This window comes from Triturus cristatus, chromosome 5_2, assembly GCF_964204655.1.
Source record: "Triturus cristatus chromosome 5_2, aTriCri1.1, whole genome shotgun sequence".
In the NCBI taxonomy this organism is placed as follows: domain Eukaryota; kingdom Metazoa; phylum Chordata; class Amphibia; order Caudata; family Salamandridae; genus Triturus; species Triturus cristatus.
Window position 1 is genome coordinate 829,136,152 of NC_140588.1, and position 27,285 is coordinate 829,163,436.

General features: G+C 41.2%; 1 pseudogene; it reads right to left on the minus strand.

Moving 5' to 3' along the window:
• Positions 1–10,827: 10,827 nt before the first annotated feature.
• On the minus strand, positions 10,828–14,994 carry LOC146829321 (uncharacterized; annotated as a pseudogene).
• Between the last annotated feature and the right edge of the window lie 12,291 nt (positions 14,995–27,285).

Sequence of the window (27,285 nt, forward strand, 5' to 3'; positions counted from 1 at the left end):
GTGTGGCAAGCTGTCCAAAGGAAACCGGTTCATGGGGGTGGGGTCATGGGAGAGTATCTGTGGGCCAGCTGAGTGAGGCCACTAGGGCCACTCACACACAGTCTAACATTGACTAAGTCTTGGGAGCACACCATGATTCCCAAGACACGATGGACCAGATACTCACCAAAATCAGGGAGATAAAGCAGGTACACAGGGACACACATGGAGTTGGCAGCCCACAACACCAACATGAGTTCCCTTATTGGGGTGCTGCTGGACTTTAACATAACTCCGGCCAGGGCTTTTCCACCACCTTCCACCTCTTCAAGTATGGATTGCCTACTCCAGTGAAACTTTATTTCATCCCTTTCTTCCATGGTCTGTAGGTCTAGAAATGGGTGGTACACTGGAGACTACCTTCTTCTCCCTCTCCCAGGGTACCTATGTGTAAAGTGACAACATATCAGTACAATGGTCACAAAAACATATGTGCAAATTCATTTAGAAAATCATGTGACACAACATAATTGGTGAACTTTTTAATATGCATATGTAACATGTTAGTAGTCTGCTGTCCAGCATCCCGCAATAATTCCCATTGTGCACTTTACATGTGTTTGTAGCATTGATGTGCAAATATTGCCGCACTCAGGTGAAATTTGCACCTTTTTATGTTTCGGCAAAATACGTCAACATTAGTATACACTGCACCGCTCTAATCTAGCGATAATACCCAGTAACACACAACACAGAGGGTGAGTTTCAAGGAAATTACATGGCTATGGATGACTTCCCATGTCAACATGTAACTCATTTAAATAAAGATAACACTACTTTCAACTGTTCACATGGCTACTGCCTGGCTTCTCTCTTGGTACAATCTGAAAGTAACGCCACTGGGGGAAGTTGTAAACACAGTGGGCGGTTCACCCCATGACAGATACTGTCATAGGCTAATGTTGTTGATTGTGATGATATTGGGCCAATGGCTGTGTCCGCCTTCACTGATTACCGCGTACATCGCATACATGTACTCCACAGTTTAAAAAAACACTCACTTGCTTATAGGCCCTGCTGCAATCAACACCTCCTCCACTTCAGCTGCTATTTGCCACCTCTAGGAGCACTCATGGCAGACCAAAAAGTGGAGAGAGACACTGCCTTCTCTGCATACGAAATGGAAATGCTAGCAGCCGAGGCCCTCTCCCTGTATGTCCAGAACTATGGCTCACCAGAGGAACAGGTGAGTTATGACAACAAATATAACTGTGTATCTCCAACTTGGCATATTCACAGGCTACTGTGTGCCCCTGAGTCACATTATACAACTATATAGTGTTGTATCATTTGAAGCTCGCTACATTGTGTATGTGACATCACCATTGTTTAGGGAAATATGAAAAGGCTGGAGTCCATGTTGGGTGTATGTTGCCATTCATGCATTCACACATTTAATGGTACATGTAATATTGTTACAACTCTGATAATGCCATATATGAAAACATTTGCATTTACTTAGCAGCATGAGTACTTTATGTACTCTGTCAAGAAGAGATTAGGCTGATATAAGCAATGTGCCTGGCCACACATATTACTCAACCTAAATTTGGGCTCTCCAAAACGTTGTACAGGAGGTAGCAATGATTCACAGACCCCTTTAGGATGCCACGAGCATTGAGTTTGTGATTGGGGTATGTTGGTAATGTGCTGGGGTTGGGACATTGGCATGCTCAGCCTGCATAGGGGAAGGCATGACAATGAGCTGGGGTCAGTCAGAAGCGTGCTCCAGATTGGGGCAGGGTGTCTGTGGCAATACAACTGATGGCAAGAGATATGGCACTGTAGTCCTCCTTTTTAAATTGTGATGACAAATTGAGTTGTGCCCACCCCAACACTACCCCTGCTTGGTCGCACATGGACAAACTGTTTCATGGTGAGTGAGGTAACCTCATGACCTGATACTTCTGTCCAATGCAGATGGTGTCAAAGTGTGTAATTTCACAAACACAGGCTCATTACTACCAGTGATCTGTTAACAGTATGCAACAATTACCACAGACAGGCCAATTAAAAATGTAACACAGTCACAGTCCAGATCATTGCTTAGTCGAAATGAGATGTTGGTTAGGTGAATCAGCAGCTACCATACATTCAACTAATCCAGGGCGGACTTATTATGGTATATTGATGGCATCACTGTGACAGTCTCGTATATTACAAAAGGTGTCCTGTGAGTCTAGTACAAGGCACACATACTCAATAAGCTGTAGCATTGTGCAGCATCACGGAGTAGACATGTCCATATCACCTCAGTGAGCATCCTCTCACTGACACACATGGCAGGTTAGTCATAGTGGGTTAAGTGAAAGTCTGTGGGCCATTCCCCAAATACCAGTCTCTATGGATTGTAGATCTAAAGTCAATGTAACTGCATTCACAGATGGATGTAAACTTTTGCCTAAAGTTATGCAGCCTTCTAAAGGCCACACGGTTTTGTCAGTTTATTGTATCCCACATCACACTACAGGTAGCTCACCCCTGGGTTATTTCATATGAGTGTGGTACATTTGTGATTTAGGGACCTTAACAGGGATAATGGTATTCAGCAGAATATTTCAGAAGTGTGCATTGGGGTGTTTGTATATCTCAGCATGTGCAATACACACATGTTGTGTGATCATTATTGGTGTCAGGTTGTGGCAGATGCAATACACATGTGTGACATCAAAAGTGATATACATTAACTTTCAATTACAAACTTATTGCTTCCTCTCTTGCATCTATGCGGCTCAAAGCCCATTAGAATTGTGACATCTAAAAGACCATCACAAAAAAGGTGTAGACCCTGGGGGTCTGCAGGTGGAGTAGCTTCAATTGCCAAAAGAGGTGGGAGGACCTGAGGATCTGGACCCAGAAGATCTTGGAGATCTAGCTGGGGCTGTCCTCCCAACATGTGCGGGCCGCACACCGCATCCTGACCCATCTAATGGGTTGCATACTTGCGGTGGCCTATCCTGGCCTTGAAAGACTTTTGAGGGTCCAACCGCAGCGACAAGAGGGCAAGTCATGATCAGAGCTGTACGAGTGGTCTGAACATTTTTCAGCTCACATACATGAATATCACCATCTGAACTGATGGAGACCCACATTCAAATACACAAGATGAGTAGGTCTGGTAGTAGGTGAATAATGATGTCCTTTGCCTATTGTCTGTATCAAGCTGCTGCACAGCAGTGACCAGTCACCTATCCATGAACCTGACATGAGCTGTTACATGACTGACTCAAGTGATGATTCATCTCATGTTGTTGAATAATACGGCTGACCATTGCCCTGAACAGACCAATGGTCTACAATGTGGAATGTGTGATGCTCACTCACTACTGTGTGCCATGGGATGGTAGGCCTATCACATGTAACATAGCATGACAATCGTCTTTGATCCAATGACTTGACAACACCCTCCATTGGTAAGTTGGGTATTTGCGATAACATAAGTGTTCTTACATCACTGGTGCAATCAGTAATAGTGCCAACATGTTGGCCTGTGAGCCTGTTGTGTAATCAGCAATTCTGTGTTCTACATGATGTAACTGCATTCTTAGGTTGACGTTGATGTCTGAGTCAATCAGACATAGGTGAGTGTAGATCACTGAGATTATTTTGTGAGTTATTTGTGTTACTTAAACAGTCAATGTTTTACCACAACAGGGACTGTGTACACATCGGTGTGTGTGTGACACATACCCTGATCCATTACTCATACTGCTATGCGAATGTCCCAATTGTGAAGCTATGAATGACATGATACATAGACTTTCGTTTATGTGTCAATTTCAATTGACGCTTATGGTTTTTCAGGGTACCTATGCCTGCTATTTATTTCCTGTATACCACTACTTTACCCCTTCAATGTAGAGTACACATATCTACTTGGACCATCTCCTCTCCACTATATATGACCTTATCTCAGCATGTCGCAATGCACCGCTAGCTCCTCTGACCTGCTCAGCTTGGCTTGAATGCTTGTAAGATCATCTACCCCCCCAAATTATCATTGAAATCGAAAAAGACCTACAAACACAATCTCCTCAAAAACTGGCCGGAAACTCTTATATCGGACATTTTTATTACTTCTAAGGGTACTATGGTGACTGACCACATTTTCTACATAATAGAAGAGCCCAGTGGAGAAAGGCTCTAACTTCTATGCTGAATACCAAGCTACTGGCCAAAACTCTGCACGGTTTCCATCTAACCACGTCACCCTCCGTGGCCCTTAAGGCTGAGTTAACCATCTCCTTATATAATAATGGGAACATCCTTATTCAAGCCATGGACAGAAATTTCAAATGCTTTGACATTATCTTCACCGCTATACCTTCACATTCTGCTTCGAATACCTCTACTAACAACGCAGAGGACACTCTTAGTACGCACAACTCTAGCACTGACACACCGATTATTCCTACACTTGGCGCTGGGAGCACCGATATTAGTGGCTTCCACCCAGGGGTTGCGCCTAGGATTTCTCCTCTTCTCCCCCTACTGACGTCTAATGTTGTGTCACAGGCCCTACACACTGGGCGACACATAGCTCCAACATGATAAAGAGTGTGCAACATATCCCCTACATGTCCAGCCATGATAACCCTATCTCTTTTCCCCATGATATAGAAAATCCCACCTACAGAGCGTTGGACCTAGATGCGGGTCCAACCCGAAGTGACCATTTGACACCTCTGTCAGCCTTCTGTGCTTCTCCTATTGCCTGTACTGAAACCAAAATGCCGGATACTAAGCCCTACCCTGGTTTGGCACAGCTCCCTCTGGATTCATCTCTTGCTGACAGTCTATCCTTGATTGCTGACAAATCCTCGCTCAAGCTGGACTCTAGTCCCCCTTGTAAATGTGGTAAGGGTTCTACTCTATCGTCCAGTTCCCTACAAAATCCAGGTTCCCACCACTCGTCTTCTACTGATGCTGCGGAGCAGTACTTAAAAGGACCATACCTAGAGGAGAAGTTTGCGGACCTCAAGCAGGGTCTTCTAAGTGTCAAAGAGAGCATGCAGTCCATTCTACAGTTCTCCATGAATATGGAGAAGATATGGAAACTACACCTTCCGCTTGCGAATATTCATTGCAACACATCTGGACTATGCGGGGCTGGGGAAGAAGAATCCTTTTTGCGATCCCCAATTACTTCCAGAGGGATATCTAGGCCCCTGCTCAACCATCACTACAGACCTTGCAGGTTTCATCTCAGCTGATGGAGGAATACATCCATGCTCTTGTAGTCTCTTGTAGTCTCATATAGTAGTTTGAGGTCTGTTGCCTCCTCTAACTACGTCAGAAACATGCCCGCCATTTCCCCTGACCCTGACAGGAAACCTGAGGTGAACTCCAAATCGGTTAATAAGGAAAATGTAATCCAAATGAATACTGCTCATACTAAAGGGATTAACACCTCCCCCCACATTAATGCTATGCTGCTCAATTGCAGATCTGCTGTGAAAAATTCCGCTAATATTTCGGCACTCATCTTAGAGCAAGATTTGGACCTATTGATTCTCACTGAAACATGGCTCAACGATACCTCCTCCACCTGACTATGTCATTATCCGAGGTGATCGCCTAGGGAATATGGGGGGGGGGGCATTGCCTGCATTCATCGCTCCAGCCTAAACGTAAAGCAATCTCAGAAGCTTCATCCATCTTCCTGTGTACTACTCATGACAGAAATTTGGAATAAGGGCAAGATTGTCTGTGTGCTCCACATGATTTACCATCCTCCTGGTGACAATTTGATCTTCATAGAATAAATCATGGAGCTCATTACCTCATGCTCAGCCATACCATGTCTTCCTTGGAGACTTTAACCTTCTCTGGAATGACACCAATGATCTTTCAGTCAGCTCCTTTAAGACTTTCCTCTCTGATCTCAACTTCTCTCAGATCTGTAAAGGACCCACCCACATCAAAGGCGCCACCCTGGACCTCAATATTGCTAGAGACAATCTCATTCAACTGAAGGACATCCTACCATGCGACTGGTCGGACCATCATCAAATTGTCTTCCACATACTGGAAAAGTCAACAAGCAGAAAGGGTCAACCTCTTTAAGCGAAACAATGGACTCGCAACATGAGAGATGTAAACATCAACGCTCTTACTTCCATCACCAGGAATGGTCTTCAGCATCCACCTAACATGACTAACCTAGACGATCTTTCTGACCATTGCATTAGCACTATCACCAGTATCTTTGACTCTATGGCACCGAAACAACTTAAAAGGATTCCCCTTAAACAATCCAAAGCTTGGTTTAATGGTTCCCTAAATGACGAACGCCGCAAACTTAGGCATTTAGAGAGGTCTTGGAGAAATGAGCCTTCCACCACCAGTCTCTTTCAGCTACGGAAAATGATAAGTGCATACAATAAAAAAATCTGCATTGCTAAATCTGACCATTTCAGAGCGCAACTGGACGGCGCAACAAACAGACCTATAATCAATCAGCAAGCAAACCACATTTCAAACCCAAACCTGTCCTCCGCAACGCCACTTCCCAATTGGGAGGCATTTACAGTGCACTTCTCAGAAAAAACTTGGAAAATCGAACAGGAGTTCCAACCTTGCATGCCCATGATGCCGACCCTAATCCTCACCACATCTCCAGAGAAACTGGTGGGCCCCGAGACGGTCTCCTTTTCTCTCGGATGCTCTCCCAAAAATGATGCCTCTTGGAATTCCTTTTTCCTGCCAGATCACACAGAATTACTTCATGAAATCGTAACTCTAAAACCAGCCAACCACTTCAATGATCCACTTCCTGCAACATTTTTTAAAGATCTCAACTTGCCCATTCTACCTCTTTGATCGCAGATTATTCATGAATCCCTTCTGCAGGGGATCATCCCGGATTGCTTCAAAATTGGACAAGTCATTCCCATTACCAAAAAGCCCAACTCGGATTTATCTGATCCCAACAACTTCAGACCTATCACTAACATCATGACGTTAGCCAAACTTCTCGAGAAATGTGTCCACATGCAACCATATTGAGAACTTTCAACTACTCGACCTCTATTGATCCGGTTTCAGAGCAGGGCATAGTATGGAAACTGCACTAAAGCACATTGTGGATGACGCACAGAAATCCCTTGATCAGAATGTCCCATGTCTTCTGATACTTCTAGACCTATCTTCTGCTTTCAACACCATCAAACACGAAACCTTGATTAATCTTCTACAACAGAGGATGGGTCTAGCGGGACCAGTCCAAAAGTGGTTTACTTCCTTCTTACATAACCGCACGCAAATGATTAAACTCAACCAGTCCCTTGCTTCCAGTACCCAGGTTAGGATTGGAGTTCCGCACGGATCTGCACTTTCGCCAACGGTCTTCACCCTATTTATGGAACATCTCACGGTCATTCTTAACCAGTCTAACATTCTTTACCACATGTATGTGGATGACATGCAACTTTACTTGAAGATCTCCTCTCTAGATGACATTAAAATTCTAAATGAAGCTCTTTCGCAAACTCAACAATGGTTAACCCAGAATCATCTGTTATTGAATACACTCAAAACTGAATTCCTGCGGATTGCCCCCCACAATCACTCTGCACCAACCCTGGACTGGCTAAAGCAACTCACAGCCCTTAACTGCACCCCTCTTGTGGTTGATTCCGCTGAATCATTAGGCATTACCTTAGACAAACTACTTAACATGCAAGTGCACATCAGTGCCACTATTAGGGGTGCCAATTTTCATCTTAACACCCCCAAGAAAATCAAACGTTTCCTGCCGACCGAAGACTTACAACCTGCAGTACAATCCCTGGTGATCTCACATCTTGAATATGGTCTGGTGACCCTTGTGGGGCTACCTAAAGTGAGCTTGACCCCTCTCAGAGCCTCTCTCAACTCATCAGCAAGGCTAATCATAGGATCCAAAAAACATGATCACATTACACCTGACCTTGGGCAGCTTAACTGGTTGTCTATTGAAGTGAGAATTTGCTTTAAAAAAAGCTTGCCTCATGCATAAAGCTTTGCATTACAAGCTCATTCTTTCTGGCTCCAATCGGAACTTAAGAAGTACGGCCAAACTTCTCTTGAAACCACCAAACTTTAAGAAGAAAAGTATGTACAAACGTGCTTTGTCCGGTCTGGCACCCAGAATTTGGAACACTCTTCCTTCGGAGATGAGAACCAATCCCTCCATGGCCTATTTCAAGAAAGAGGCCAAATCGTTTTTCCTGAATGTTCATTAACTGCATCATCGTGCTCTTTTTTACATGTCCCGTTGCTGACAGACATCTCTCCCAACTTATTGTTCTCCATTTATTTTAGGTTTGCTTGTTAATTGTTATTTTTTCCCGAGGGCCGTCATCCATCAGGGTTGTTAATTATAGTACTATGTTGGGTCAAGTTAACTTTTGCTTGTTTTGCTAAATGTTACAGGTTTCAAGTTACACCCTAGGAGAAATGGATCTAGTGTGGCCCTCTACCAGGTCCCTGATCTTGACTGTGTACTCCTTGTGTTGTCACTTTACGGACTTCTTCAGTATGAAGTTTTAATCATGTCTTCGCCGTCAAGTTCACTTTTTTCTTGTTTTGCTAATTCTTACAGGAAATACTTTACGCCCTAGGAGACATGGATCTAATGTGGCCCACTACCAGGTCCCTGATCTTGACTGTGTACTCCTTGTGATGTTACTTTACTGACTTCTATTGTATGAAGTTTATTCATGCTTTCGCCATATGTACAGGGCTCTGATACCCACAAGAGTCATGTTCGCCCTCTATAAAACTTTCTATATAAAATATATAAAATAACTCAGAATTACAAGACAATTGTGGTAATCAATACAAATGGGTACTGTAATATGCTAACACCCTGTGAACAAACTTACACTACATGTTGATGTAATTGATAGTCACTGCGACACATGAACCTTGCATGGCAAATTGTCTTTTGCAAATTGTATATATGAATGGAGTGGTCAAAGATGGAATAGAGCAATGCGACGACTTATGCTGTGGGAATTTGTTCACAGATCACCCAAATGTTTGGCCATACATTTATTCACTCTACTTTTCAGTGCTACATGTGTATTCTAAACTGCACAGTACAAAATACGCCATTTCTGAAGCACTGACAACATATGTATGTCCCTCACACATCAATGGGTCTCCACATGCCCGGAACGCATATAATCAGCAAGGTGAAGAAGCAAGGGGGTGTTTGATTTTAAGAATGCCCTGAAGGGGTCAAGAATAATGGGGTCTACGGAGGCCGCATGGCTGAAAATGTCGAGAACTTTCTCGTTGCTGTGGTGACATAAGTGACGTAAGGGGGAATAGAGAGGAGCTCATATGTGAAATAACTTGTTACAGCATGTGTCCACCGGATGTTACATACTCTATGAATGTGGTTTTAGCTATACCCAGGTCAAACAGGATTACTTTAAAAGCCATCCTAGAGTTCTCCGATGATCATGCAACTACATTAGATGTCATTTTCACATCATCAGACATCATCAAGCTCTTGAAGTCATCAGCAAAGCTGAAAAGCTCAGCCTGATGATTTGAGGATGACTTGAAAATGAGTTTCTGATGACTTTAGTAGGTGTCATTATTCGTGATGATTTAAGGATGACTTGAAAACGATTATCTGCTGACTTCAGAAGGTGTCATTATTCCTGATGATTTAAGGATGACTTGAAAATGACTGTCAGATAACTTTACAAGATGACATTGTTCCTGATGACTTTGGGCTGATTTGAAATTAAGCATCTTATTACTTCAAAGGTACTATTGTGTTTTCAATAAGATGTTTTTGCTTCTGGTGAGGAATTGCTTATCTATTTAAAGAGCACGTCCACCACTTTGGTTTCAGGTTTCCAGAAAAATGCAAACTATTGGATGATTGCAGATAAACGCAAAATGACATATAGGTTTTCTATTATACACAACCGAGCATACAATGTGCTTTAGCAAACTATGTACAAGTTAGAGATTATTTTTTAAAACATTTATTTATTTTTGTCACTTTCTTTTTGTACAAACCATGTAAAATAAGCATCCACTGTAAAAAGATCAATGCCTAGCATTAATGAAGATGAACATTAGCCATTGTATGCATGGTTTCTGAAGTTAAGGGACAATTAAGTATGAAAATATGTGGCAGGATAAACTAAATAACGTAACAAAAATAAATGCTACACATTATGCAATCACTGGAGGCACATTATGCAGCAGAATCTTTATCTAGCCATCTGATATTTGATGATTTCCACCGCAAAACAATACACCAAATGAGGGAAACAAGCATCTATCAAACAAATACCCAAATTATAAAATATTTCATTGCATTCACAAACAAATGCAAAAACAAACCCAACATTTTACTTGTAATTGAAGGTTGAAGTTTTCTAAAATCAATTGAGACCACCCATTGGTCATACTGTATTGTATTTGATGTACTTGCTCTGCTCCCAAAAATAAATTTGAGGATACCAAATGAATTATTAGCCTCCAATTTCATATTGCTGCACATTTCTAAAACATTTTTGAATGTTCAGTTGTACATTTTGCTTCTATATTGATATACACTTTATTATTTGGCCAACATTACTATGTTTTATGAGCAGTCTAGGACCCCTGTGTCAGTGTCGCGGACACCTAGGTGTCCTTGGAGCACAGGTTAAGAATGCTTATCAAGATGATTTCTAATCAAATGCACTATAAAAAGAGACGTGCATGTAGGAGAAATTTCTATCATGATTTGCCTTAATCTATTTCAAATCGATTTGGCATTTCACTTACAAATGATTAATTTTCTACCTCAATGTAAAAACAGGCACATTTTATCATTGATATCCTGATAGCTGTGTTCTTGTTATCTACTACAACCAGATGAACTGGTTCCCTGATGTCATAGGATTCACACTTAAGTGGAACCATGAGTGCTAGGTTAACAGACACGTCTGCCTGCTTACACTGAATGAATCTAGTGACCCTGCCATAGGCAAACACTCCAGATTCTGTTTCATATTTTATTACACTTTGGTCTCTCCTCAGAATACGAGTGTAATTTGAGCTGTAAACAAGAATATTGCTTCGTTCTAAAAATATTTTGTTATAGGCTACTACATCAGAGCTTAACATATGATTAATCTGAGTTACTGCTATATATTCATTCTCTGTTAAGCTGTAAGGGTATGTAGAACCAAAACTGTAAATGCAATTTTCAATTTTTAAGTGCCGTTGTCTGTTTCTCTTATATGAACACATCATACTCTGGTAAAATTCTGCTCAACACTATCAGGAGGCAAATGATTTTCCATTAACACAGGTATTACTTCTATCATATTTACTGCATCTAGAATGTGTGTTTCTATACCTACTGTACCATGCACATGTTGTAAAAGGAAACCATTAAGATCTTCAAAAACAAAACAATTAGCAGTAAACAGAGGCCCTGCTGCTCTTACACTGTCTACTAAGTGGACCAATTGATGAACATTCATTGTCAAAAATCGTTTTTCATATAAATCCTTAAAGAGTTGCACAAACAAAAGAAAACACTGTTCTGCTATATTTAAATCTTCCTGGCTAATGTCATCATTTAATAGCTTATGAATTGCTTTCATAAGTACACAAAAGTGTAAATAGCGTGACCTATCTAAAACATGTTTTAACACAGGCATTCCATAAAATAAAAACCAAGTTTCGAAACTCTAAGGCCTTCCAATATGGTAGTTCATCAACAGACCTTGGAACTCTACTAACATCCAGTGTGGGTTTTATCTGTTTCAAATAGCCATTAACTACTTTGACTTTTTCATAAAAAGTGTATGAATGATGCTTATATTCTTTAGTGAACCAGATGGTCATCAACCATTACATAATGCCACTACATACACCATGCATGTAATCAATCACAAATCCTCTGCTTACACAAAAATGTTTCAAAAACATGAACCACATGGGACCTTTGATCCCTCTTACACTGTAATCAGAAAGTCCACTCTCGATATTTGCTATTGCACTGTTCACATCTGATTTAATAGTATCGAGTGTCCTTGGTGGGCCCTTTGGGTTTTCAGCATTGTAAGGAAATACTCTACAGTGCCCTTTTCCTGACACAGTGACTTCACCCTCTTGTAGACAATGCCAGCACCCAAACTTCCCATTAAACTGGGTGCTGTTTGAAACAAGACAACAAGCTGGTAAATCACATGTGATTGTCAGAAGGGTAGCGTGGCAAGTAAAACTACAATTGTTGTGATCTTTAAATGACACTCCACTTTCCAGCTGTGCAAGTTCAATATATAATGGTTTTAAGAAAGACCACATTATTGGCTTTTTTGCGGAAACCCAAATACCATATAGTAACATATTTTCACACAGTTTTCTTTGAGATGCAGGCAGCTCGTTTACCATTACGTACACTGGCCACATTGATATTTTGGAACTTTTAAATACAGGAACACCATCTGTGTTCATTGCAAATGAAATGCTGTTAGGGTTTTTTCAGGAATCCACTCTTGAATAAATCCAAATACATTTCCCCATCATATACATCTTTCATTGTTTGTTTCTCATTCTCCATATAGTGATCAAATCGATGTTTCCTCACCTTTTCTGTCAAATTTTTTGCCTAAACATAGTGTGCAACTGTGCAATTAGTCTGTGCTGAATGAAATAAGATACTGAGTCACTTTGAATCACATCTTTCATACAGTGTTGGTTAGGACAGGTCTGAGTGTTTTTATTAACATGTGTATAGCAAGTGGCACAATAGTAAGTAATATTTGGGGCCTTAACACTTTTTTTGATATATTTGTGAAGGTGATACATAGTTCTGAACATTCTATTATCACGTGGCAAGAGCAAATAGATGAGATTCAGCATATAGCCAGCTGCCTCATCACTCATGCGGAAACGAATAATAAAGCAACAAAGCAATAGTATGACCACCCCTAAGCATTTGTTGGAGCCCTCAAAAATAGGTGATGATTCATCTGTGGTATTAGTTTGATCAGAACAAATTTGAATTTCTTCGTACTCATTTTGAATGGTATATCCAACTTGATCCAAAAGTTGTTCAAAACTAGAATCCGAGTCATTAATTAAATCATCTTTAAGCGGAGCATCCATTTCACCTTTTAAGCTGCTACAAAGCGTATCCCAAACAGCGTCAATTGGATCTTCATCTGTGTCATCTACTGGTGGGGTATAATCTGGTATTGTTGTACAGTTGTCTGAATGCAATGTACACTGCTCTGCAAAAGGTGATGTATGAAGAACTATAACAAAAGAAAGTGTGTCATTGTACATTTAGTAAGCAAAATATGTTTAATTAGATTGTAAATGTATTATACGTCAGTAACCAATTAATTTTTCTGTGGCAGAAACTCAATGTGGGTTGATTAGGACTTTCATTTTTGCAAGTGATGTGCCTTCAAACTCTATACTTTCATACATCAAATTGTTAATGCAAGCGGTATAAAAAGGAGTTTATAATTACTTACTGTACCTTTGGGGATAATGTCATCTACTGTGCTTGAAGTCTGCAAGGATCCTTCTTTTACTTTCTTCGGTGCTGCATATTGTATAATGTTGTCATCTGCTTCTTTAATGAAATGTTCTGTCTACTCTCAAGCAGAAAAAGGACCAATTAATTAAATTCTGCACTTGGTAACGTTTAGAACAGGTCTTTTTGCGACTTCTAAAAGTCCCCCACTTGTTGAGCAATTCTTGTATCTACAGCATTCATTATTTTGTGTCTTGTGTGCATTCACCACATATGCATAGCTATTAGGATGGAACATGAGAATGACCAAATACTGTTTTGGTACAATAATCTCCAGTTGGTTGAGTGTGGTGGTATTGATTTGGCTTCATGCAAATCAGAGAAGCTGGTTTGGTGACTTATTATGTTAATAATTTATTCTCAAAAGTGGACATTATAACTTTGTGATCACTCCAAACTGAGAAACAGACGCACGTACACGCTGCCGGTTACAGAGCAGGTAAGATGGAAAGGAGTACTTCATAAATTGTCTGAACATCGGACCTTTTACAGACTGATGATTGAATGTCAACATTGAAAGTTCTAGGATATATTGTGAAGCCTTGAAGAAGTCCCAGAGCGGGACAAAACGCGTCGGCTATGGTCATTGAATTTTACAAGAAATTAAATAAAGAACGACTTTGAACAAAAAGAAACTACTGAGGACTAGGAGTTTTTCAATGTGCACACAGAGACTGTTTTGATTACCTTGATACATTGGTCAGTGCTGGACCTACTGTGTTTGTGTCAGATTAGGAAATGTTCATTTCCTGGTATATGAGTATATAGGGGTGTACTCCATGGTTCTTTGCACTGTTTTATTGGTCACATATTGTATTGTCATATGTGGAGTGTTATAAGCCTCAACCCTCTGTCTGTTGATATTAACTTTGTGATCACGTTAAACTTGCTGCACCATTTAATTCCACAACGCAATGCTTTGTCTCCGCAGAAAATGAATTTGAAGGTGATTACAATGATTTATTAAGTACATAACTAACAACAATTGAATTACTTACATGTTCCTTCTATTAATGGCCTGCCTAGCTAAACTATCACAAGAACGAAAACAGCAGGGTAAAACGAAACTCATGCAGGGCAGATCATACTCTTTGCAAGGAAGCCTGTTTCAACACTCTTGCCTCAAAAAGAAAGAAGAGCCATCTGTAGTACTGTTAACTGCATCTTAGTTGAAAGTGACTAGTGTAGAAAGCAGACTTCAATAAAAATTGTCATTATAGAAGAGAGCGTCTCCTGAGGTTACTGACCGTTGTGAGTAAATCTGTTTTGTGGATTGAAGTGTCCTCGGAACAGATTTGGTGTAATGTTTTATAATGCACGCTTACCTCTAATAACCATTTTTTGTATGGCCCACGTTTCTTTCCTTTTCCAAGTTGTCCTCCTTTATTCACTGGCATCATTTTTACTGCTTCCAATAGTCTTGAGGAATTATTTGCACTTTGAACAGATGTACATACTTTGGAGTACAGATTGAAATACACTTTAAATATGGAAATTGAGCTGTGGGTCTTTCTCGCACAGACAATACTTTGACTCCCTCACTTGGTATTATTTTATGATGCCAAACATCTCAGTTCAGTATTTTCCTGGCTAGTGGAAGGCCGCTAAAAGGTATTTACACCTGACAAACATACAATGCTCTTGTAGGAAATGCGCATTGGATGTAGGGATCTGGTTAAGGAGTTCCCAGCGTGGATATAAGAGTTAATGGTCTTAATTTTCATTCAAGGGACTATGCATCGGAGGTAGGGATCCAGTTTAAGGAGTTTCCAATGTGGACATAATTTTAATGAAGGGCAAGCCGCAATTGCGGTCTCAGGCCGTATTACGGGCCAATGCGTTAGTGGTCTAAGGTCCGTCACAGCATGTGTGTTCCCGGTCGTTGTATGTTTATCTAGACATATGATTTTATAATCGAAGGGTATGCTTCTAGTGCAAATCCTATGCTAGACAGCGCACATTGACCTCTGTTAATCGTTGTGTCATGCAAGGCAACCTTTTATAGCATCTGCAAATGGGATAACAATAGCAGCAGGCCAAACTTAATAGATGTGGCTTTGTTCTGATTGTTACCCTTTGGGCAATGCAGTGCTTTAAATGTGGTTGCTGAGCTGCATTGTGTGAAAAAATATTAAATCTGGGCCAAAGTTTCATGGCAAAAAGAGAAAACATGGAGAAAGGAGATTTACCCTGCTCCCGTTGTTTTGGATAGGACAGCAGAATTTCATAGATTTTGTAGGTACAACTTTGTTCATCTACCCCAGTTCTATTCTAGCCTGTGAGCCTTGTGAAAAGCAGTTTATGAGTTCCTACATGTTAACTTTCAGTCCAATCTCCTCTGCCTTGTCCCTTCCCACTCTTCCAAATCCCTTCGACTCTGCTCTCACTTCTAACAAATGGCATTTGATTGACACTATAGTAGCCAAACTAGTGTATCTTCCTGTTCTAAGCAACTTTCTGGCTGACGTCTCAAAAATCAAAGTGTGTTGATTGAGGCTGCTGAACACTGCAGCTCATGTCTGCCCTGGGGGAAACAAGACTTTCCCGCCCCTTAGTTCATTCAAAGTGCTGTCTCAGGTGTACCTTAAGAACTTTCAGGTAATATATCAGAGTACTACTTTCTTCTTTAAGGATGGTCACAATGTCTTGGGCTTGAATCCCTCATTTCTGGGTGTTTTGTTCCCTAAAATTATCATGGCTACATCCAGTTGATTTCTTACATACCAAAAGGAAATTGTGACCAATTAATAGGAAAGGCAAATTGGAAGTGGGTCTCATTCCTCCTGTTAAATTATGCTTGTGTGGGTACGGGTGTTGAACAGACACTATTTTAGGCATTTTATAAATGATTATTAACAGATTTAGCATTAAATAACATTCTGCTAGGCATTATCTGGAGCTGATTGCCCCCCACCTAAATTATTCATCTCGAGCCAAAGACAAGTGCATGTAAGGTGTACGAAAAACAATATCTCTATAAAATAGCTGCCAGAATGGTAATGCAAGCAACAGACAAATAGAGCCTTCTGCTACAAATTCACAAAACAAGGGAACCAAACGTTTCCACTGATATTCGTGTGGCAAGGAGGTCATTTAGGCCCTGGTGGATGATTCGGTGGATCGCCTACCTGCCAGGGGGGTGGAGCCTTTGGACACGGCCATCCTATCTCCCAGGAGGAGAGATGGACACACTATTTAGAGACCTTTCCTTCAGAGAAGGCTTGATGTGAGGGTGCCATGTTTTTAGCACCCAAGCGGCAAATTGTTTTGTTTACAGAAAACAGACTCTCAAGGGGGGAGTATGTTTTTACGAAACAAAAATGGAAAATGGCCCTGAAGAGCAAGGTGTTTTCTTCCAGCATGAGAGAGAGAGCCAATCTGAAGTTTACCTGACCATGCCCTCCATAACAGACATAGCGAACAAGGGACAAGGAAAACCAGTGATGTCCATCCTATACGGTGGGTGACAGTCGCTGTGACTTGGTGGAACGGTCTCTAAGTCAGCTGGGGCTTTGTGCGCAACTAATGCCGGAGGGCTGTCTGTTGTCGTGGGAAGAGCTGAACATCATTTCGGACTGCAGAATATCAAGATTTAAATATCTGCAAATAAATAGTTGGAGCAAGGCAATTGGTGCAGCGGTAGGCATTTCAAATGACTTGGAGAAAGCGCTATTTACGAGCAATCGGAACAAGAAAGAAATAGCACATCTCTACTGGATGATGATAGATATCGCGGATGGTGATTTGATGTTATCAATTCAGCTATGGGGAGATCAGCTGTTAGATCACAGTTTAGAAGTCATCTGGCAAGTATCCTTTGATCTATTACATTCTACAGTGTCTGCAGCCAATTTAAAGAGGAATCATATTTTCTCTCTTCACAGAGTGTATTGGTCACCTCTCAGGCTGTCCAAATTTTCGAGGGGTCCTATGCCATGTTTCCCAAAGTGCCAGCAGGAAAAAGCAGATGACATTCATATGTTGCTGGGGTGTCCAATGTTACATACATTCTGGGAAGCAGTCATGGAATGTATGAAAGCTATGTTCAATTTCAAAATCCAGGTGAGCACAACTCTGGTATTTTTTGGTATTTTATCGAATTATGAGTCATTACCATGAGATACAAGCAAATTGTTTGTTTACCTGGTATTACTGGCCCGTAGAGAAATCTGCAAATGTTGGCTGAAGAATATCTCCCCGACCTTCTTAGATTGGGTAAACGCAATTAAATACACAATAAAACTAGCTAGAGCCATTAGGAAAAAAAAGAAACTATTCTGGTTGCCATGCAACAGCTGTGATCATAGAGACTTATTTGTCCAATGATTATGCCTTTGCACAGAAGTATTGACCTCTCGGATCAGTTTATAGGGTCTCCCAGGTAGAAAAACTTAACTGACAAGAGAGGCTCTGTGTAAAGTGCTCCCATTAATGTTCAGATCGGAAATTTGCAAACTGGTGGAGCTAAATCACTGGAAAGGAGTCTCCAGAAAGTGAAAGAGCTGATTCTGAACGCATATAATGGCGTATGAGGACTTAAAAAAAAAAAAATGTCCACGTTGTGCATTGTCCTGTGCCGGTATAGTACAAATGTTCACCACTTGCACTTTATCAAGTCCTCTCAAAAATGAAATCCCAGATTGTATTATAGCAAGTTGAATATAGAAGTTTCATTGACCCCAAAAATGATTCTAATAGGAATATCTGGGGAGGAACTGGTGCAGGATACAGAATATTTCCTTGTGGTTGCAATGACGATTTTAAGACTGACAATTGCATCGGTATGGCTCGATCCACAACCTCCACTGGTTCAGTTGTGGCTGGTTCACCTACTCGCAGTTTCTAAATTTTATGATGCTCAGTAGTGTATTACACAGTCTTGTATATTCTTAGACAGCAGGCTCCTAGTTTTCTGAATTCTGTAACGTATGTTGTATATATATTCTCTACCTGATAGTCATGAATTGCATTGTTTATGCTCTTTTGATATAATTTCCGAGCGTGTTGGGAATGGGGTAGGGAGGGGGGAAGGATGATCTGTTTGTATTTGTTGAATATGTGCAAATAAAAACGAAACATGTAAAATAAAGACATTAGTATATCCCATCTCACAAAAAGGATGGGAACACCCCTTTCATCCCTCACCTGTGAGTGATTTAGAAAGAGTCCAAATAGCCCTTTTAGTCAACTCTAGGGTCTCAACCATAAAACACTTTGGTACTTTGTGTCAATAGTTAATAAGAAAATGAGTTTGTCTTCTGCAAGGTTCAAGAAAATGCCTTTGATACAAAGGTTCTTATCATCACAAAACCAAAACATTTTTGAAAAATGCATATAACTGTATGCCATTTGCATTTTTCTGAGCCCCATCCCTTTATCTTCAACTTTTTACTCTCCCCTTTTTGGATATGATAAATATACATATTATGTATGAATAGGGATAATAAAAAATGAGCAAGAAACATTATTCTTGCTGATACACTTGGATTCCATAGCAAGAATCAAATCTAAAACCATGCTTCTAGACCATTTTGGAGGTTTTTATTCATGTCTTTTTGAATGAAATATTTCTGGCAATTCAACATCCAGGCCTATGACTACTTGCTTTCATCCGTGTTTGGACCAAATATCAATTTAAAAATATTTAGAGGCAGAAATATCGGAAAATAAATATTGTGCTGCACAAATATCGTTGACAAGAATTTAGTTTTTTTAGATAATCTTTTTTTAAGTAATATCGATAGTGTCATTTTCGGTATTAAAGTGGTTTAAAAAATATTGATTTCTAATTTTTTGAATGTGTTTTAAAAGATATATTAATTTTATGTGTTATAAGTGGTTATATGAAGATTTTTTTTAATATAGCTTGTAATTTTAAGTGATTTAGAATTTGTTATTTAATTTTTTTATACTAATTTATAGTGTTGTAGCAGGCTGTTGGATTTATAGGGGGATAGATTGGAAAGTTATTTAGCTAATGATAATTATTTGTGGGCTTCTAGGTCTGTAGGGGTATAGGGTGGGAAGTTAATATAGAAAAAGTTAACATTATTAATTGTTAATTATTTAATTGATGTTAATTATGTAATTTAATGAATACTTATTTTACTTATATTTTAGTTGTGATGGATTGCCTCATTACACCGATCGGATGACGGTTTTCATTTCAAACTATCCTGATATCATCCAGAGTAAACCGGGACTCCTTGGGTTTGGCCATATTAGCTTCTGATTTTACACATGGCTGAGTCCCCTTAATATTACTCCATTGCCACACCTAGAATATACTATTCTATTTTTGTTGATCTAATCAGGTGACAATTAGTTATTAAAATTAAAGCTGTGGCATTTCGATTATTGTGTATTACAGACGGTGAGCATACAGTCATCTAAATCTATTTAGAGATGGCCCAAATAGTCATACTCATCATTTCACTGTTATTTTACCCACTTCATTGTGCTTTGTGACCAAGAGGCACACGCCTCCAATGATGGTTCCAAGTAGCTCCCTGTTATGTTACACAATTCAAATGTGTAAAATACTATCACAATTCCGTTGTGCTTCCATAATATTCTTCCGTCCTGATGATGACCCTTGTTTAAAAAATCCTTTTGAGGGCTTGAAACGTTGACAACTATTTCAGTGGACTGTTTTTTAATTGTTTTCTACATTGAAGGCCTGATTACAAGTTTAAGGGTCTTACCGCCAAGCCGCTGTTGCGGCGGTCCAAAACAAACTGATGAGTCAGAGGAGTTCTTCCCACCCTACGATGCTTGGAGGTTGAGCAGCAGACATCCACGACAGAGTGCTCTCCGCCAGCAATGCAGCAGACTGCAATGTTGGCAATAAGTACACCATCAGGGCGATATATTGCCAACAAGCAAAAAACGAAAATACATTAGTACTGGAGGCCCCCTTGTGGCGGATCCCCAATGGCGGGAAACCATTGCAGTTCACGCTCAGCAAAGCAACTGAACAGTGGTCATCGGATGGCCACAAATACAAAACACCTAGCGGCAGATTTACGAGGCAGTGCCGCAGTGCGGCAACACAAGCCCTTTGGCTGCGCCACGCTGAGGCACTTCTAAAGCAAAGGAATGCAACATATTTACAATAATATGTTGCATTCCTGTGCTGGCACAAAAACAGCTGCCATGTGCCTGCGCAGGCACCCTTGCACCATGGCGCCACCCTACGCCTCCTCTGGGGAGGCGTTGCATTCACTCACATTTCCAGAGGCCATATTTACAAGGGGCCAAATTTACAAGGACAGGAAAAGCCATGCAGGGTGGCTTTTCCTGTCCTTGTAAATATGGGACAGAGAAATATGCTACCAGTATGTCACAAAAAGTGATGTTCTGGTGGTGCAGGGGGCTTGTAAATATGCCTCCTGGTGTTGATTGGCCAACTGGAGATACCTGCATAGCACACAATAAAATACACCCCATTTCAGACCATGATCCTGTGCCACTCCAGAGCTCTAAAGCATGTGTGAGACAAATCTGGGCCAGAAAAAACAGGCTATATTTTTTTCCAACACTTGTAGCTCTCCATACACGTTTCCTGCTCACCTGTTTTTTCCCCTGGTGTAATTAGCTGTTTTAATGTTAGTTCGTTCATTTTTTGATAATGGCCAGACCAAAAATCTAAAGTTTTCGGTGCAAGAGTTGCCAGTCATATCATTAGAGTAGAGCCACATCTGTTTGAAGCCCAAGTCCAAAATACTACTATCACTGAGAATAATCCACAAAGTGAATGCTGTAGCTACCATACTACACACACAGGGGGAAATTAGGAAGAGTTGGAATGACCTGAGGTTGAAGGTGCATAACCTGGCCTCCAAGCAACACCTGGAGGGCCAGAGGACTGGTGGTGATCCTCCTAGCATACCTGTACATTTTTCCCCCGGGAGGAGAAGGTCTTGACCATCCTATACACTGAAGGCATGCATGGAATGCCTGGAGGAGTCTGGTAAGTGACATTTTACAAACTCACATGAAATCTAAATCCCCTGTTTGTTCACAAACCAGATGTCAACAATGTGATTTCCGCATATTTCCTAACATCCAATCAGCAAAGCTTATTGTCTGTGAGAATGTTTAGTGTCACACATAGGGCATGTTGCATCAATCTCCACACATGATGGAATGATGTCTGTAAGGGATGCAAAAAATATAATTCTCCCTGATACATCTTATATGCCCCAATGTAAAGGGATGGGCCATACCAACAGCTTCATGTCAACACGTATGCCACACTAACCAGCTAGATAGTGTAGACTAGTTGGATTGGAAATGACTACAACTACCATGATGCCCTGCTTCAGTTACCCAAAACAAGATTAAAATATGCTTTTGAGGATTGTCATATCTCACAAATAACAACTGTTCTTCAATTTGCATGGAGTGAGCAATCTACATTCAATTCTCTCCTCAGTGATATGTCACTATACTGTCCTGTATGTAGCCATGGTCTCAACAACTGAAATAATTGATGGCATGAGTGACCCCACAGCAAGAGTGTTTGCCCAACATAGAAAGCTATGAACCCAAATCAAAGTGCCAGATGACCCTTTGTCTCTGCGCTGATCACATGATTGCTAATGGCAAAGACACAACCAAGTTGTACTATCTACTGTTTTGTACTCCACTCAGCCTTTGAATGGTTAAATTCACATGTCACGTCTTCACAGTGTTGGGTAGAATGGTTTATAGATGTCATGCCTACTAATTAATCTAATTGGCTACGAATCAGGATATGGTATGAGCTGTGCATCAGAAGTACATGTGTATGGAGTCCGAAAATGTCTGCTTAACATGTGCATTACCACTAAAATCTATCAACACATTATTCTCTACCTATGACTTTTCTCCTTCAACCCAGGAGCAAGCCGACAGTGATGAGGATAGTCCTGAAAATCTTGACATGGATGACGGTGCTTGTCCATCAGGTCAGGCTGGGCACACAGCAACAGTGAGTGCCACTAGACCCACAACACTCTCCCCCAGCTGCAGCAACTCTAACACCAGTAGTCCCCCCAACCTGTGTACTGAACCACAGTGTCTTCCATCATTTGCACCCTAGTCCTGGCTACAGATGCCACTGTCACCACCCCTCCAACAGAAGAGCCGGGATCCAGTGGGGTGTGGCAAGCTGTCCAAAGGAAACAGGTTCATGGGGGTGGGGTCATGGGAGAGTATCTGTGGGCCAGCTGAGTGTGGCCACTAGGGCCACTCACACACAGTCTAACATTGACTAAGTCTTGGGAGCACACAATGATTTCCAAGACACGATGGACCAGATACTCACCAAAATCAGGGAGATAAAGCAGGTACACAGGGACACACATGGAGTTGGCAGCCCACAACACCAACATGGGTTCCCTTATTGGGGTGCTGCTGGACATTAACATAACTCCGGCCAGGGCTTTTCCACCACCTTCCACATCTTCAAGTATGGATTGCCTACTCCAGTGAAACTTTATTTCATCCCTTTCTTCCATGGTCTGTAGGTCTAGAAATGGGTGGTACACTGGAGGCTGCCTTCTTCTCCCTCTCCCAGGGTACCTATGTGTAAAGTGACAACATATCAGTACAATGGTCACAAAAACATATGTGCAATTTCATTTAGAAAATCATGTGACACAGCATAATTGGTGAACTTTTTAACATGCATATGTAACATGTTAGTAGTCTGCTGTCCAACATCCCGCAATAATTCCCATTGTGCACTTTACATGTGTTTGTAGCATTGATGTGCAAATATTGCCGCACTCAGGTGAAATTTGCACCTTTTTATGTTTCGGAAAAATACGTCAGCATAAGTATACACTGCACCGCTCTAATCTAGCGATAATACCCAGTAACACACAACACAGAGGGTGAGTTTTCAGGAAATTACATGGCTATGGATTACTTCCCATGTCAACATGTAACTCATTTAAATAAAAATAACACTACTTTCAACTGTTCACATGGCTACTGCCTGGCTTCTCTCTTGGTACAATCTGACAGTAACGCCACTGGAAGAAGTTGTAAACACAGTGGGCGGTTCACCCCATGACAGATACTGTCATAGGCTAATGTTGTTGATTGTGATGATAGTGGGCCAATGGCTGTGTCCGCCTTCACTGATTACCGCGTACATCGCATACATGTACTCCACAGTTTAAAAAAAAACACTCACTTGCTTATAGGCCCTGCTGCCATCAACACCTCCTCCACTTCAGCTGCTATTTGCCACCTCTAGGAGCACTCATGGCAGACCAAAAAGTGGAGAGAGACACTGCCTTCTCTGCATAAGAAATGGAAATGCTAGCAGCTGAGGTCTTATCCCTGTATGTCCAGCACTATGGCTCACCAGAGGAACAGGTGAGTTATGACAACAAATATAACTGTGTATCTCCAACTTGGCATATTCACAGGCTACTGTGTGCCCCTGAGTCACATTATACATCTATATAGTGTTGTATCATTTGAAGCTCGCTACATTGTGTATGTGACATCACCATTGTTTAGGGAAATATGAAAAGGCTGGAGTCCATGTTTGGGTGTATGTTGCCATTCATGCATTCATACATTTAATGGTACATGTAATATTGTTACAACTCTGATAATGCCATATATGAAAACATTTGCATATACTTAGCAGCATGAGTACTGTATGTACTCTGTCAAGAAGAGATTAGGCTGATATAAGCAATGTGCCTAGCCACACATATTACTCAGCCTAAATGTGGGCTCTCCAAAACTTTGTACGGGAGGTAGCAATGATTCACAGACCCCTTTACGATGCCACGTGCATTGAGTTTGTGATTGGGGTATGTTGGTAATGTGCTGGGGTTGGGACATTGGCATGCTCAGCCTGCATAGGGGAAGGCATGACAATGAGCTGTGGTCAGTCAGAAGCGTGCCCCAGATTGGGGCAGGGTGTCTGTGGCAATACAACTGATGGCAAGAGATATGGCACTGTAGTCCTCTTTTTTAAATCGTGATGACAAATTGAGTTGTGCCCACCCCAACACTACCCCTGCTTGGTCGCACATGGACAAACTGTTTCATGGGGAGTGAGGTAACCTCATGACCTGATACTTCTGTCCAATGCAGATGGAGTCAAAGTGTGTAATTTCACAAACACAGGCTCATTACTACCAGTGATCTGTTAACAGTATGCAACAATTACCACAGACAGGCCAATTAAAAATGTCGCACAGTCACAGTCCAGATCATTGCTTAGTCGAAATGAGATGTTGGTTAGGTGAATCAGCAGCTACCATACATTCAACTAATCCAGGGCGGACTTATTATGGTATATTGATGGCATCACTGTGACAGTCTCGTATATTACAAAAGGTGTCCTGTGAATCTAGTACAAGGCACACATACTCAATAAGCTGTAGTATTGTGCAGCATCACGGAGTAGACATGTCCATATCACCTCAGTGAGCATCCTCTCACTGACACACATGGCAGGTTAGTCATAGTGGGTTAAGTGAAAGTCTGTGGGCCATTCCCCAAATACCAGTCTCTATGGACTGTAGGTCTAAAGTCAATGTAACTGCCTTCACAGATGGATATAAACTTTTGCCTAAAGTTATGCAGCCTTCTAAAGGCCACAAGGTTTTGTCAGTTTATTGTATCCCATATCACACTACAGGTAGCTCACCCCTGGGTTATTTCATATGAGTGTGGTACATTTGTGATTTAGGGACCTTAACAGGGATAATGGTATTCAGCAGAATATTCCAGAAGTGTGTATTGGGGTGTTTGTATATCTTAGCATGTGCAATACACACATGTTGTGTGATCATTATTGGTGTCAGCTTGTGGCAGATGCAATACACATGTGTGACATCAAAAGTGATGTACATTAACTTTCAATTACAAACTTATTGCTTCCTCTCTTGCATCTATGCAGCTCAAAGCCCATTAGAATTGTGACATCTAAAAGACCATCACAAAAAAGGTGTAGACCCTGGGGGTCTGCAGGTGGTGTAGCTTCAATTGCCAAAAGAGGTGGGAGGATCTGAGGATCTGGACCCAGAAGATCTTGGAGATCTAGCTGGGGCTGTCCTCCCAACATGTGCGGGCCGCACACCGCATCCTGACCCATCTAATGGGTTGCATACTTGCTGTGGCCTATCCTCGCCTTGATAGACTTTTGAGGGTCCAACCGCAGCAAAAAGAGGGCAACTCATGATCAGAGCTGTACGAGTGGTCTGAACATTTTTCAGCTCACATACATGAATATCACCATCTGAACTGATGGAGACCCACATTCAAATACACAAGATGAGTAGGTCTGGTAGTAGGTGAATAATGATATCCTTTGCCTATTGTCTGTATCAAGCTGCTGCACAGCAGTGACCAGTCACCTATCCATGAACCTGACATGAGCTGTTACATGACTGACTCAAGTGATGATTCATCTCATGTTGTTGAATAATACGGCTGACCATTGCCCTGAACAGACCAATGGTCTACAATGTGGAATGTGTGATGCTCACTCACTACTGTGTGCCATGGGATGGTAGGCCTATCACATGTAACATAGCATGACAATCGTCTTTGATCCAATGACTTGACAACACCCTCCATTGGTAAGTTGGGTATTTACGATAACATAAGTGTTCTTACATCACTGGTGCAATCAGTAATAGTGCCAACATGTTGGCCTGTGAGCCTGTTGTGTAATCAGCAATTCTGTGTTCTACATGATGTAACTGCATTCTTAGGTTGATGTTGATGTCTGAGTCAATCAGACATAGGTGAGTGTAGATCACTGAGATTATTTTGTGAGTTATTTGTGTTACTTAAACAGTCAATGTTTTACCACAACAGGGACTGTGTACACATCGGTGAGTGTGTGACACATACCCTGATCCATTACTCATACTGCTATGCGAATGTCCCAATTGTGAAGCTATGAATGACATGATACATAGACTTTCGTTTATGTGTCAATTTCAATTGACGCTTATGGTTTTTCAGGGTACCTATGCCTGCTATTTATTTCCTGTATACCACTACTTTACCCCTTCAATGTAGAGTACACATATCTACTTGGACCATCTCCTCTCCACTATATATGACCTTATCTCAGCATGTCGCAACGCACCGCTAGCTCCTCTGACCTGCTCAGCTTGGCTTGAATGCTTGTAAGATCATCTACCCCCCCAAATTATCATTGAAATCGAAAAAGACCTACAAACACAATCTCCTCAAAAACTTGCCGGAAACTCTTATATCGGACATTTTTATTACTTCTAAGGGTACTGTGGTGACTGACCACATTTTCTACATAATAGAAGAGCCCAGTGGAGAAAGGCTATAACTTCTATGCTGAATACCAAGCTACTGGCAAAAACTCTGTACGGTTTCCGTCTAACCACGTCACCCTCCCTGGCCCTTAAGGCTGAGTTAACCATCTCCTTATATAATAATGGGAACATCCTTATTCAAGCCATGGACAGAAATTTCAAATGCTTTGACATTATCTTCACCGCTATACCTTCACATTCTGCTTCGAATACCTCTACTAACAACGCAGAGGACACTCTTAGTACGCACAACTCTAGCACTGACACACCGATTATTCCTGCACTTGGCGCTGGGAGCACCGATATGAGTGCCTTCCACCCAGGGGTTGTGCCTAGGATTTCTCCTCTTCTCCCCCTACTGACGTCTAATGT